We start from the raw sequence: 14,456 nt of genomic DNA, 5'->3' as shown, positions 1-14,456 counted from the left end.
CCCAAGTATGCACTGGTCCCGCTAATCTCTAGCCTAAAATCGAACTGGCTAAGAGTGAGAAGATCTCGATACAACGAGCACCTCAAAGCCGCAACCTGATGTTGATGCTTCCTACTCAAAGCATTTGCTATGACGTTCACCTTCCCCGGATAATACTGTATCGCAAATTCGTAGTCCTTGATGAACTCAATCCATCACCACTATCTATGGTTAAGTTCCTTTTGGGAGAAAAGGTACTTCAGAATCTGGTGGTCTGTGAATAGCTTGAACTGAACTCCATACAAATAGTGTCTCCACGCCTTCAGCACGAATACTACTGCTGCTAACTCCAAATCATGCATGAGTGGGGTAGTTCTGCTCATATACCCTTAACTGTCATGAGATATATACTACTACCCTCTGAGTCTGCATCAGAACATCCCAAACCTGCTAACGACGCATCCGTGTATACAACAAATGTCCTTTCACTGCTCGAAATAGTAAGAACTAGCGCTGTAGTCAACCTAGCCTTCAAGATATCAAAGGCCTTCTGGTACTCCGTGCTCCAAGTGAACTGTACATCCTTCTTCGTAAGGCGTGTAAGTAGCATCGCAATCTTCGAGAAATCCTGAATGAACTTCCTGTAATAGCCGGCTAACCCCAAAAAACTACGAATCTCGGTAACCGTCTTCGGCGGTTCCCAATCAATCACTGCTGAAACCTTAGCTGGGTCCACTGCTATGCCCTCTCTACTGACAATATGCCAAGGAACCTGACCTCAGAAATCCAAAACTCACATTTGCTGAACTTAGCATATAGTTGATGCTCCCTTAAAGTCTGCAAAGCCAAACGTAGATGCTGCTCGTGCTCGGAGTCTGACCTCGAGTAGATAAGAATATCATCGATAAATACAATCACGAATTGGTCCAAGTATGGATGGAAGATCCGTTTCATCAAATCCATGAATACCAGGGTGCATTGGTCAACCTAAATGGCATGACCAAAAACTTGAAGGACCCATATCGAGTCAGAAAGGTGGTCTTGGGAATATCTATCTCCCGAACCCGTAGCTGATGATAACCAGAACGAAGATCAATCTTTGAAAAATACTACGCTCTCTATAGCTGATCGAACAAGTCATCAATCTGAGGCAAAAGATATTTATTCCGGATAGTGACTTTGTTCAACTTACGGTAGTCGATATATAATCGCATACTACCATCATTTTTCTTCACGAAGAGGACCGACGCTCCCCACAGAGAATAACTCCGATGAATAAAGCCCTGAGCTAACAACTCATCCAACTGGGTCTGTAGCTCCCTCATCTCAGTAGGTGCTATGCGATAGGGTGCTCAGGATATCGGGGGTGTGCCTGGCTATAAATCAATACAGAACTCAACCTCTCTCACAGGAGGCAACTCAGGTATGTCTTGAAAGATATCCTGATAATCTGAGACAACTCTAGTCTCGCATATATCAGCACTCTGATCCCGAAGCATCACCTCCTCGATGTACGCTAGTAATGACTCCACAAACTGGTTCCCCTGAGAGGTTGCCACAACTAACTCGGACTCATCGGATGCTTGCAAATTGACTATTTTCGCAAAACAATCGATACCGATGTGGTAGGAAGATAGCCAATCCATACCAAGAATGACATCAAACTCTGATATGCTCAGCACTATCAGATCAATAACGAACTCAGACTCGTCTAAACTGATAACACACCTCCTACAAATGCTCTCCAAGAGTGACATCTCACCTAGAGGGGTGGAAACTATCAAAGGAATGTCTAGAGGCTGAGCTAAAAGCTGAAGTCTAATTATAAAATCATAAGATATGAAAGAATGTGAAGCTCTTGAATCGAAAAGAATATGGACTGGAAGGAGTTCATGAGGAACGTACCCTCCACTATGGCCCCGCTCGCACCATGATCACGAGGACTACCGCATAGACTCTAATGGTGGCTGGAGGCTGCTCTGCTGCTGGAGGTGGAGCATATAGAACTACCCGTCCCTGATGGACCTCCTGAACTGCACGAACCTGTCCCTCAATCTGCGGTACTACTGGTGGTGCTTATAGTCTTATCTGTTGGCCCTGACCTTGACCCTAAAATCAATTCTACTGCTGATTTTGCCCTCTCCCTTGCTGGACTCCTGCTGGTGTACTGCGACACTCTGATGCTTTGTGGCCAAGCTTGTGACACTTAAAACAAGTGCCCAGGAACTTGCATTGCTGAGGCGCTCTTTGATCTTGCTGGGGTCCTCTCCTATGAGGGCCTTGTTGCTGTTGCTGCTGCTTGGGTCCTGAAAAAGGTCTCTTATTCTTGCCCTTATCCTTAGTATTCCCTTCATTGTCCTTCTGAAATATAGCTAATTCATTCTCCTGTGATGTGGCAGCATCCGCTACCTCTCGAACTAAATAGAACCTCCTAGAAACGAGGTATCGATGAAGGTTAGGGTGAAGTCCTGCTAAAAACATCTGTGCCTGGCATTCTCCAGTCTGTCACATGTCCGTAAAGTGAAGTAGGTTCATAAATTTGCTCTCGAAATCAGCTACTGACATGTCTCCCTGAGATAATCTGGATAACTCAAGCTCTTTCCCGACCGTGCTGCGGAAGAGATATACTGCTCATCGAAAAAGTAGACGAATCCTCCCAGGTGAGGGTCATCCTCCGCTCTGGATTAAACTGAAGTCGATACCATCTCCCTGCATCCCCTTTGAGACTGTAGGATGCCAGCCTCTGCTTCTGAACCGATGTCACATTAAGTATCTCAAGGATGTTATCTACATCCTCCTTCCACTTATGTGCTACAAGAGAATCTGATAGTCCCTAAAACTCCGGTGCCCTCATCTTCTGGTATCTCTCTACTAAGCTGAGCCAAGCCTCCTGCTCTATGGCTCTATCAGTAACTATCAATGGGGTGGGTACCGGTGTGTCCTTCGGAAGGTTCTCTGTAATGGGAATAGCTGGTACTACCGGTGGTGGAGCCACTGGTGATGGTGGTGTGATGTGATTCGTCATAAGCTCCTCAAGTGCTGCTATCCTAGCAGCTATGGGAGCCATAAGATCTACCAAGTATTGGGGAGCCTGCTGTGACTCGGGTGGAGCCCTGCTGCACTCGGGTGGAGCCTGCTGTGGCTCTGGTGGGCCCTGCTGCGGCTCTGCTTGACCAGCTCTCTGGGTGCGAGGTCTACCACGTCCGGCCATCTGAGCATATAGAAGAAAGTTTATAAGTCCTCGAACAAAACATATAAGAAATTTGTATCATATATCATTCACCCAAATACTTTTAATATCACAAAAAAATATTTGAAATTTTTGAATACGCGTATATAACGTCCTCACTCATTCTAGAAATTTCTAGCGGACTCTATATACAAATCTTAAGAAACTCTACTCTAACTCTACGACTCTACACAGGATGATCCTAAGGATACTAGAACTAGAGCTCTGATACCAACTGTGACGCCCCTGATTTCAACAAGTCTGTAGTCCAAGGTGAAACCAAGAATGTCAAACCTGCCACGCACTATACCGTGTAATAACATGTTTGACCATCACAATTACTATCTATCTAGTAGAATCAACCTCAGGTGTAGGTACAAAATAGGCAAGAGAAAGTAAATAGGAAAAATACTCAATAACAGCTAAGCGCTGAAGAAATCAACACCACTGGATTAAATAGACCAATCTTTGGGAAAAATAACATCTGATTGAATACAAGTGTCTCGACATAGGGAATCAAATAAATTGACATTAAGGCACATCACCTTTACAAAACTAGAATAATAACTCAAATGTTCATAAACACATCTACTGTGGATTTCTGACATAAACTACTACTAAAATACTATAAATGACTGCTAGAGCAACTCCATCAAGTTACGGCTCTCCGTGCACCTGGCTCGTTACCTGAAAGGGGGGAAACAATGAGCGACAAGCGCTAGCGAGTAACATCTCAACCAACCCAAGGGGTAAAGGCTAGAAGTATAGGAGAAATGAGCGACAAGCGCTAGCGAGTAACATCTCAACCAACCCAAGGGGTAAAGGCTAGAAGTATAGGAGAAATATCTGTTAATACATATAGATAATCAAGCTTCAACTCTGAAATAAATTGGAAGTTTGATATTTAGGAATTTACAATACGAGCATAGGTATGTCAACTATCCCGTTAGCTCGCATTGTAAATGGCTAACTACCAAAACCAAAAGCTACAACGTGGAGAAATAATTCCATCTCCAACTATAATCTCAATGGCTTGACATATGTCAAAAATATATGTCCAACTCGTGGACTGCAACAAATAAAGGTCCAATACATGAACGGCAATAGCTTAAAGTCTAACACGAGGACTGTAGTGGATTATAGTCCAACATGAGGACTTTAATAGCTTATAGTCCAACACGAGGACTTCAATAGATTATAGTCTAACACGAGGACTTCAATAGTTTATAGTCCAACACGAGGACTTCAATAGCTTATAGTCCAACACGAGGACTTCAATATGTAAATGATGTCAGAACCAACATATATAACATTTATTCTCATGCCTCAGTGAGTAAATCTAATCTCATGACAGTAGTCAACTCATGTACACATTTCTTAGTGTATTACAATCCCACATAACCAAAGTGTCTCGCCAGCCACACAAACTCATGTCACAAAATGACTATGCATAAAAAAATCTCCAGCTGTCGACCGCGCCATGGTCGACCGCCATGGTCGACCGCGACTGAAGTAGAAGCCTACTGTTTCTTGTGCACGTTACGCGGTCGACCGCGTTGAAGTAGAAACCTTTTCCAGGTTTCTGCTATACAGGGATTTGATCTCAACTTTGTGTGTGATGTGTTTATACACTAACAAACCCTAAATACGTGATTTAGCATATCTAGCACATGAGAAAAAGCAGTCTAAACACTATAGACAAATCTAAAGATTTATAAACTGATTTAGCATATCTAGCACATGAGAAAAAGCAGTCTAAACACTATAGACAAATCTAAAGATTTATAAACATACATATTCATGTTGAAACCTTCAGCAGTCTAAACACTATAGACAAATCTAAAGATTTATAAACATACATATTCATGTTGAAACCTTCGAAAGCAATTATTTTTCTTTCAAAACTCTTGTTAGAACAAATTTCAGATCTAGATCTGCATTAAGAAATTTGTGGGTGATCTTTATTAACTGAAAACTCGTTCTTTTGTAACATACGCAATAAAGGTCTATTTTTATACATAAACTAGCATGTTAGGCTCACAAATCTTATAAAAACATCAATAAAACGTTTAAAAACATAGGTACAGGTTTGGGCGTGATGAAACTCTCCTGAGGGGTAATGAAAAACTCTAAACAATACTGTAACAAGTCCTCCTTCGCTGCAAGCCGCCAGATCTCGCTCAAACTCCCCAAAATCCGCCGAAAACGCCAAAGAGAAGAGGTTAGGGTTTGCAAGAGGGAAGAGGGGGTTGTTAGGGTTTAGAGCTGATGAAGAAGAGAGTCTCTCGGGTATAAAAACATATATATGAACAATAAAACCCGACCCAAAAACCCATATAAACCCGAACTAGGAAAAACTATCTGGTCGATACACGGTAGACCGTCACGGTCGACCAGACAGGAAAAATCCTGTTTGTGCATTTTTGTTTGTGTGCTAGCCTTACACTTGTTCTCTCTCACATAAATAAACTTGTTTGATCCCCAAACACTTGCTATCACATTCATCTATGATATAAGCATACATTTCACAATAAAAAAGCACTCATTCATTGTATTTTACGGGGTTTTACAGTTCGTTCTTCCAAAAGTTTGTGCTAAACATCGATAAAATATACAAGTTCCTTGTGAAGTTGGATGGGATGAACATGCACAAGGAAAGATAATAGCACAAGAAATCTAAAACCAAGAAGACATCACAATCAACATTGACGACAATGATGTGGTTCTCGAATTACCAAAAAAGAAGATAAAGGTGGAAAAGGAATGATCAAGGGACCAAAAAAATTAACATGAACAATTTTTAATTTGCAATACATTTACAAATCTGCTGAAGGATTTTTAACGAACTTTTCATATACTTTTAAGATGATAAACTAGTGAATGTTATTTGTTAGGACAATTTATGAATTATAAGCATATGCACATATAATTGTTTAATAACTATTTCATGCTTTGATTTTTATGCAGTTATTAGCTTAAATTTATCATTCAATTGTGTGAATCTAAATACATATTCAGAGAATACTTGACTTTATTACTTTTAAAATGCATATGAACTATTTTTTTGTGATCTCGACTGCAAGCAAACTCTTGTTGATGAGTTATTTGCAAGAAGGGATTCAGCTCATGGACATATCCTCTTAGATTCTATTCAATAGGGCAATGACACATCTTAGTTTATGTGCCTTGAGGATGTGTCTTATTATAGAAGTGCATGGGTGCCTGTCTGAAATTTATACAAGTGGTAGGGTGAAGAAGCTGCTTGCGCAAGGTGTATCTCAAAATCGGTATCCTGAAAAAATTTATGAGCATGTATGTGTCACATTTATTGCTAAATTTTTTTCATCCAAGCTAATATAACTGATTTATCATAATAACGCCTCTTCCTTAGTAATGATCACAAGAGCTTGTTCAAATGGTAATATCCTTTAGCACGCACACAGGCATGTACGTGTGTTCTTCAATCCATGCCATCATCACTTTAGAAGATATTGTTTGATTTTTTAAACGCCTTTACTTCTGATCCTTCTGCAATAGTGATGGCAATGTTTAATACTTCTCTTCAGGAAAATGTTAAGACAAAGCATCCCCAATTGCTATATAATAGTGATGGCAATGTTTAATACTTCTCTTCAGGAAAATGTTAAGACAAAGCATCCCCAATTGCTATATGAGTCAAAGCTGTACAGTTAAGACAAAGCATCCCCAATTGCTATATGAGTCAAAGCTGTACAGAATCCTGCAAGGAGGAAGTATGAATTTTTTTTAGCCTTTTGTTATGTCAGTTAGTTATCAGTGATATTTCTAAGTTGTGTTCTAATTTTTGGTCCTTTTTCCTTTACTATGGCAGCTGGGATTCCAAATGTGAAGTGGTTTAGTGTTGAAGGAAATCATAATGTCATTGTAATGGATTTACTGGGACCGGTCTTAAAGACCTTCTCAATTTCTACAGTAGGAAGTAATCACTAAAGACTGTTCTTATGTTGGCTGATCAAATGGTAAGTTTTAAATGCCTCAATTGCTTTTGATTCTAAGTATAGATGACTATAATTTCATTATTTTTGGACTTTCTTTGACAGATCAATCAGATTGAAATTGTTTTGCAAATTCTTTTTTGCACATGAATATCAAACCAGACAATTTCCTAATAGGATTAGGCAAACGAGCAAATCAGGTAATTATAGTTTTGTAGAGTTAAATATACTATTTTGTTTCCTTCCATTTGTGATTAAAACTATACACTTTTGACTATTTATTTTTTGCATTTTCATATAGGTTTACATTATAGATTTTGACCTTGCTAAGAAGTATAGGGATAATTCAAGTATAAGGATACTTCAAAGCACCAACACACACCTTATAGGTATTGTAAATGTTTGATTGCAGATTTGTTTTTTGTGCAAATATTTTATAATTAGACATTGCAATTTATATTGTAAATTTTAATAGCATTTTAAAGCATTCAATTACAACCTGTGTTTATTGCAAAGCGAAGTGGTCCTAAATGATTGTATAATATTTGTGCTAAATTTTCTTTTAGTTAATTATATTTTATTTCCCATATCATGCAATTGGCAGACACATTATATTTGGAACAATACAGAATTGTTTTCTGTGTTTTTGTGTATATTTTATGGATTGACTATATATTGCTACCCAAAAAAAGCTTGTACATGTGCTTTTATGCAAGTGTTTGTTTACCTAAATTCATGTGTTGCAGAGAGAATAAGAACTTGACTGGGAATGCGAGGTATGCAAGCATGAACATCCACCTTGGTATAGGTATGTATTCTAATATTAATTTCTTAAAACACTTCCTAACATATTTTAGTTTTCTTTTACACCTTGCTGAGGTTGGCAGATACTTACCATATTTTATATGCTTGACTTATGTTCATTGGAATCTTATGAACAAAGCAGGAGGGATGATCTGGAATCTCTAGGATTTGTTCTCACGTATTTTTTATAAGGAAGGTTTGGTGTCTATCTCAATTTTATTTTTAGTAGCTTTGTCCATAGTATGGTGTAACGAAAATTTGTTTTTCTTGTTGTTTCCAATCTTCCCTAGCAAGGTCTAAAAGCAAGAACAAATAATTAGAAATATTAAAAATTTAATGAAACAAAAGTTACCACCTCTATTGAGGTAAGATCTATTTCACATAACGAAGTTGGGAACCTTGACGACATCTTTTCATACTTTTCTTAAGTATGACTAAATAGATATATATATTTTTAATCATAACAACATTGACATATTATCTTCAAGCATTATGCCGTGAATATCTTGCATAATTTGCATCCAACTTCCACTACTATCGTTCACTACGGTTTGACGACAAACCTGATTATTCATAACTTAAAAGAATATTCTGTGACCTTGTTATTCACAAGGATAAGCTATTCTGGTAACTCATATTGTTCATGTTGACGAGGAATTTTGTGCTGATGGCAGGTTTAGATATCTGTAATTCTCAAGTAAGATGTTGAATAATGTTGAATCTTAATCTACAAGATTTCTATTTGAATATGTGTTTGATTGGACCATATTAAAGTATCACCAATCATAAATTGCTAGCACTCCTCCACGACCTCTTGTAAGTCTTGCATATATAGGCTTATTAATTTCTTGCAGATAGGTTTTCATTTATTTTGATTTCTTTTTCTTTATCATAGCAACATCTTGCTCATTTTTTATCTTCCATATAAGGTTCTGGAGCAGGACCTAGCTCTGGGTTGGCACCAGTTCTTGGTGACGTCACTAGGCAATCTGGTAGTTGATTTTGCTAATTGTTCCTTTGAGAGTCTGCTGTTAAGTTTGTTACATCTGTTTATGTCATAGAATACATCTCGTTTCACTTTCTTTTTTGTTAAAAAAATTACCTCCTTCATGCTTGCTCCAGTACATGTTTTATTTATTTCTTGACCAAGTGCTTCTGTGCCACTAAGTTATTGTGTTTCATTAACATGGTCATTTGTTCTTAGGCCTAACATAGATAAAATGTGTTTATAATATCTTCATTTTTATTAACTACTGCCAAAAATATCTTTCCCAGACTAGCATTTACTAAATTTTGTACTTGAAAACTTTAATTTAGGTGATAAAGAAGGAAGAATAAGTTGTTGGTTAGCAGACCCTTCTCGTCGTCGTGCATCGGGACAAGCCGTAAATGCAGGCAACTTACTGAAAAAACACGGGTAGCAAATAATTCAAAAGAGGCTTTGGTGAATCAATAGTTCTATATGTCATTGTTTTTAGTCTGTGATAAGTCAGCTTTAGTGGATCTATGCGACATCTGAATTTCATTCTAATAAGAAACTTATTAGAGCCCAATCTGAAATGAACTCTACAGGAAATATCAATTAAAGATGATCCATATCTGTAAAGACAAATCTGTTTCTTTTTAGTTATAGTCTCATGGTTTTCCACCTTTAGTTTCATCTGCAATTGATTTTATCAAAGATAGAACTGATGTTTTAAGAGTATGATTCTTTGGTTCTTTGCTTTCTAAAAAATCCTGTACTATCTTCCCAATTTTTTAAAATCTTGCAATTTACTTTGATTCGATGAATTTCATAGACATGTAATTAGAAAATCTCACGCTCGTAATAGGTATAAGTAGCTTACCGCTAGAAAGAAATTTGGAACCATTAAAGCTCAAAATATCCAATGATAAAGAGAGATATTTATAGTATTTCTATTGTTTGTTGCATGACTATTAATTGTTTTGAGGAGATAGAAATAAGTAGGACTAAAGAAAAAAAATTGATGCTACTATTTTAATAGCATTTATATTGGATGATTATGATTAAATAGGTCGTCTACTGTCATCTGTATATAGGTAGCATTGGTTGATTGAAACTCAATGTTGTATATCAAATAAAATTCTTTTATAAAATTATTTATTATTTACTATTGTTAAGGATGCAAACAATCTATTATCACCCAGTTGATACTTAAATGTAATTTCATTATTCAATCATTTTGAATTTTTAAATTCTATCCATATGTTTGTTACATGGTTTAAATTAAATAAATCTTAATGAAATAAATCAATAATAAAATAATAAATTTAAAAATTACCATGTGCATTGCGTGTGCAATCCAACTAGTCATACTCCCTTTAAAAGCACGAGTTCAGGAAAATCTTTCTATGGTCAATATTACCCTTCTTTATTTTGAATATTACATTTAAATTTAATCTATTCTAATTCTAATAATATCTTATCTAATCCCACAATAATGTTTTATAGCTCAACAATTTTAAAAAGAGATTGACAAACTACGTGAAATATTATTTTAAATTTTTTATTTAAATCTTAATCTATCTAAATACTAATTATATCCTATATTAACTGCACATGAACTACCTATAGCTCAGCAATTTAAAAAAAATAAGATTAATATTTAATTCAAAAATTACACAAAATATCTTTAAAAGTTCAAAATTATCCAAAACACCTTGACTTTTCAAAACTTAAAACAACAAACATGAAATATAAAAATTAAAAATAGCCCCCGATGAATTTAAAAATTACAATTACACCCTTAATATTTCTAAAATTATAGAAACAACCCCAAAAGTTCAAATTAGAAAAAAGTACCCTAAATTCAGTGACTTCAAAACTTGCAAACAACATAGATAGATTTCATGGATTACCATTAGGCACTTAAAAACTCAAAATTTGTAATAAATAATTACAAAGTTACATAAACTACAAAAACTCCCTCAAAATTAAAAAATCCTAAAATTTTAAAGTTTATAACCGATAGACATCAAATCTAAAAATTATCAGCAGATCGTTGAAAATTTAAATTTATCAAAAACAACTCAAAGCTTTAGTAATTGTAAAAAACACGCTCAAAATTTTAGAGTTGAAAGACACATCTTAACATGTGAAAACTTACCACCAACTCATAAAACTTAAAAATTATAAGCACCCAACATAAAATTTAAAAATTTTAAAAAAATAATATTAAAGTTAAAAAATTATAAAACACACCCTCAAAAGTTTAAAATCACAAAAGGTTGAAATTTAGCAAAGAAAAGAGTAAATGTCTGATATCATTTCATTAAGATATATAAATTTAAGTTTCAATTTAAAGTTTATCATCCCTTTTAAACATCTAAAAGGAGTCTAAGTTGACACTGGTAAAAAATAGCAATTACGATAGATTAAAACTATCTAGTTAAGGAATAAAAAATTTAAAAACATATGATAGATTAAAAATTAACATTACTATATAAATTTAAGAACTACATATCATTTTAGTAATAACATTAATTGATAGAAGACTAAATTGCATAAAACTAAAAAAAGATAATAAGTTAGCATTAATTGATTATAATGTATAAACATTCATCTCTGATGTTGATAATATTTATAGAGTGAAAAAATACAATGAATTTTGCATGAAAAAACTATCAAATAGTTTAGGGATATCCTTTAAAAAAATAAAGTTGTTTTTATTTCAAATAGAGAAGTGAAGTAAATAAACCCAAAATACGAAAACATTCATGAATGACTTGAACTAACATTGACAAAAAGTATAATTTTGTCCCAATTAAAAAAAGCATTCATAGTGAAATATAGAAGAATAATTAGTTTGTATTTGTAAATTTTCATACTTTATTCTTGAAATACTAAATGAATCATAAACTTAATATAACATTACATATAAATAATCTTACAATAGAAACTAAAGTGAAGTCATTGATCAACTATGTTGCGAGATATAATAAGCTAGATAAGATGAGAGAAATCACTATAATGTGTTAGACCCTAGGGGGGTGATTAGGGTCTAGTGCTAATCTAATCCAATTTTATGCCAATTAAAACTTATTAATTAATTATTCTTGTAAGATAGATATACAATATGTTATGAACAAGAATATGCAATATGAACAAAGAGATATATCCTATATGGTAAAATATATGCAAGGATATATAAACACAAGTGTAAACAAATGTGACACAATAAAGAGATGAAAGCGATATATGATGTGAGCATAAATAAAGATGAACGTCAAGCAAACACAAACACACAATATGTTCATGAGGTTCGGTCCCCACGACCTACGTCCCCGCTCCTCACCTCGAGGAGATGTATACTATCACAACCCGGTTTAGAAGACGAAACTTCTACACACTCGGATTTCAAGCTCACCGAAAACTCTAACAATCAATCACTATACAATCACACTATACACACTAAGTGTTGGTCTCTAGCCCGTGTCCTCCTCCTCAAGTGTTCGGATACAACCTCTCCCTAGGTTCGTCAACCGACGCTACTCCTCTTGGATTCGACCCCGTCTCTCACCACACACTTCTCTCGGTGTACAAATGTATTACAAGTGATACTCATAATATAAGTTCAAATACAATGTTCTCTATAATGAATGAGAACACAATGAAGCTCACTCTCACTAATTCACACACCAATACCCACTAATATATTGTATGAAATAATCTAAGCTTAATAAGGGTGTGTGTGATAAATGAGAACAATAAAATTCTAACTCAATTTAATATAGCAAGATATGAATATGAAATTGACAATCAATAAGCTATATAAAAGAGTTTAGAAAAACTTCTCTACAAACACAAAGAACTGAAGAAATGATGGTGATGATGAATTCCTCAATTGAAATTGAAAGCTTCTTCTTTGTGTAAAACTTCTCTTTTGAAACAAAACTTGAAACAAGGCTTTAAACACCTCTTAAACACTTATAAGCTTAATTAAATAAATCTCTTGGTTGGTCAGAATGTTTAATGCACTGGGGTATTTATAACAACCCAAAATATCAGCAAGAACCCAAGTAAAAAGACCAAAAAGCCAGAAGAAGACAAAAACTGCAAGTAGCCATTACAGTGTTATGAGTCGACTCAGTACTGCTCATGAGTCAACTGATAAGTAGCCGTTACAGGCTAAAAACCAACTTATGGGTCAACTCATAAAATTTATGAGTCGACTCATAAACCATGGGTCGACTCATAAGATCATGAGTCGACTCAGCAGAAACAAACTCATTTTCCAGCACAGTTTGTGAGTCGACTTATGACAGGCATGAGTCGACTCAACCTGATGGGTCGACTCATGATGTTTGTGAGTCGACTCATCAGAAATAAATTGTAAACTACGCAGCAGTTTGTAAGTTGACTCAATACTATTCATGAGTCGACTCATAAACATATACACAGAAAATTTCAACTTTGAACCTTGTTAAAAAATATCAAATATATACTAAAAAATGTAAAACTTTGGGAATAGTTTATAACCATGATATTAAACATATTTGTGAAGAAATTTTGGAAATTACATTTGACATTTGTAAAAGATCATCGTTTTAGCAAATGTGCACATATATGTGTAAATATGTAAACATATACATTTGATTTTGACAAAGAGGTGTATTGCAAAACTTTTGTAAAACAATATACAATGTAAACATGAACCAAAGCCACATTGTTTTCACGAAACGAAACAACTGTGTGTGTATAAGTATATATTGAGCTTAGAAAATAACACACAATATAAACAATAATACCTAAATGATTGTAAACATGGCTGATCTGGATCTTTAACTCTGATATAAACCTGTAATAAGCCACAATCACTAGGAAACAAAATTAGTTATAAATTGTTTGTAAAATCATCAAAATAAAATAAGAGTGTAGGTTCAAAACCAAAACCCTAACAATCTCCCCCTTTTTGATGATGACAAACAATTCATTATAATCATGAAATACAAACTCAATACTCATAAACAACAAACCAATACCAAAAACCAACACCAAACAACAAACCAATACCAAAAACCTATACCATTTCTCCCCCTTTTGGCAACATCAAAAAGGGAAATAGTGGAGCAAGGCTCCCCCTACATTTATACATAGGTTAAAAAAACAAACAAATAGGAGCTACGCTCCCCCTGTCAGAAAAGAAACATGAGTGAGGATATTCATATGGAACACAAACATGATAGAGCATATGATCATCATATAAGATATTAACTCACCATCAAGTGTGAAGACACACATAAATTCAAAAGAAACAGATTTACTAGGTTATTACATACCAAGTTAAACACAAGTTTTCAAACCATGTCCAACATGAAGCAAATCAAGTGCAAGTCAATAGTTACATGCCAATGTAAATAAAAGTTTGCCAACACAACATAAACCAGAATATCATATTGTTCAACATAAATCAAGAAAGAGCTTCAAGCATTTGATGATCCTGGACCTG

At 35.1% G+C, this 14,456-nt stretch overlaps 1 pseudogene; it reads left to right on the top strand.

The window, feature by feature from the left end:
• Positions 6,879-8,177, top strand: LOC109838763 (annotated as a pseudogene).

This window comes from Asparagus officinalis, chromosome 4 (genome assembly GCF_001876935.1).
Source record: "Asparagus officinalis chromosome 4, Aspof.V1, whole genome shotgun sequence".
Classification (NCBI taxonomy): Eukaryota; Viridiplantae; Streptophyta; class Magnoliopsida; order Asparagales; family Asparagaceae; genus Asparagus; species Asparagus officinalis.
The sequence above is the reverse complement of the archived record's forward strand: the minus strand, read 5'-3'. Positions and strand labels throughout refer to the sequence as shown.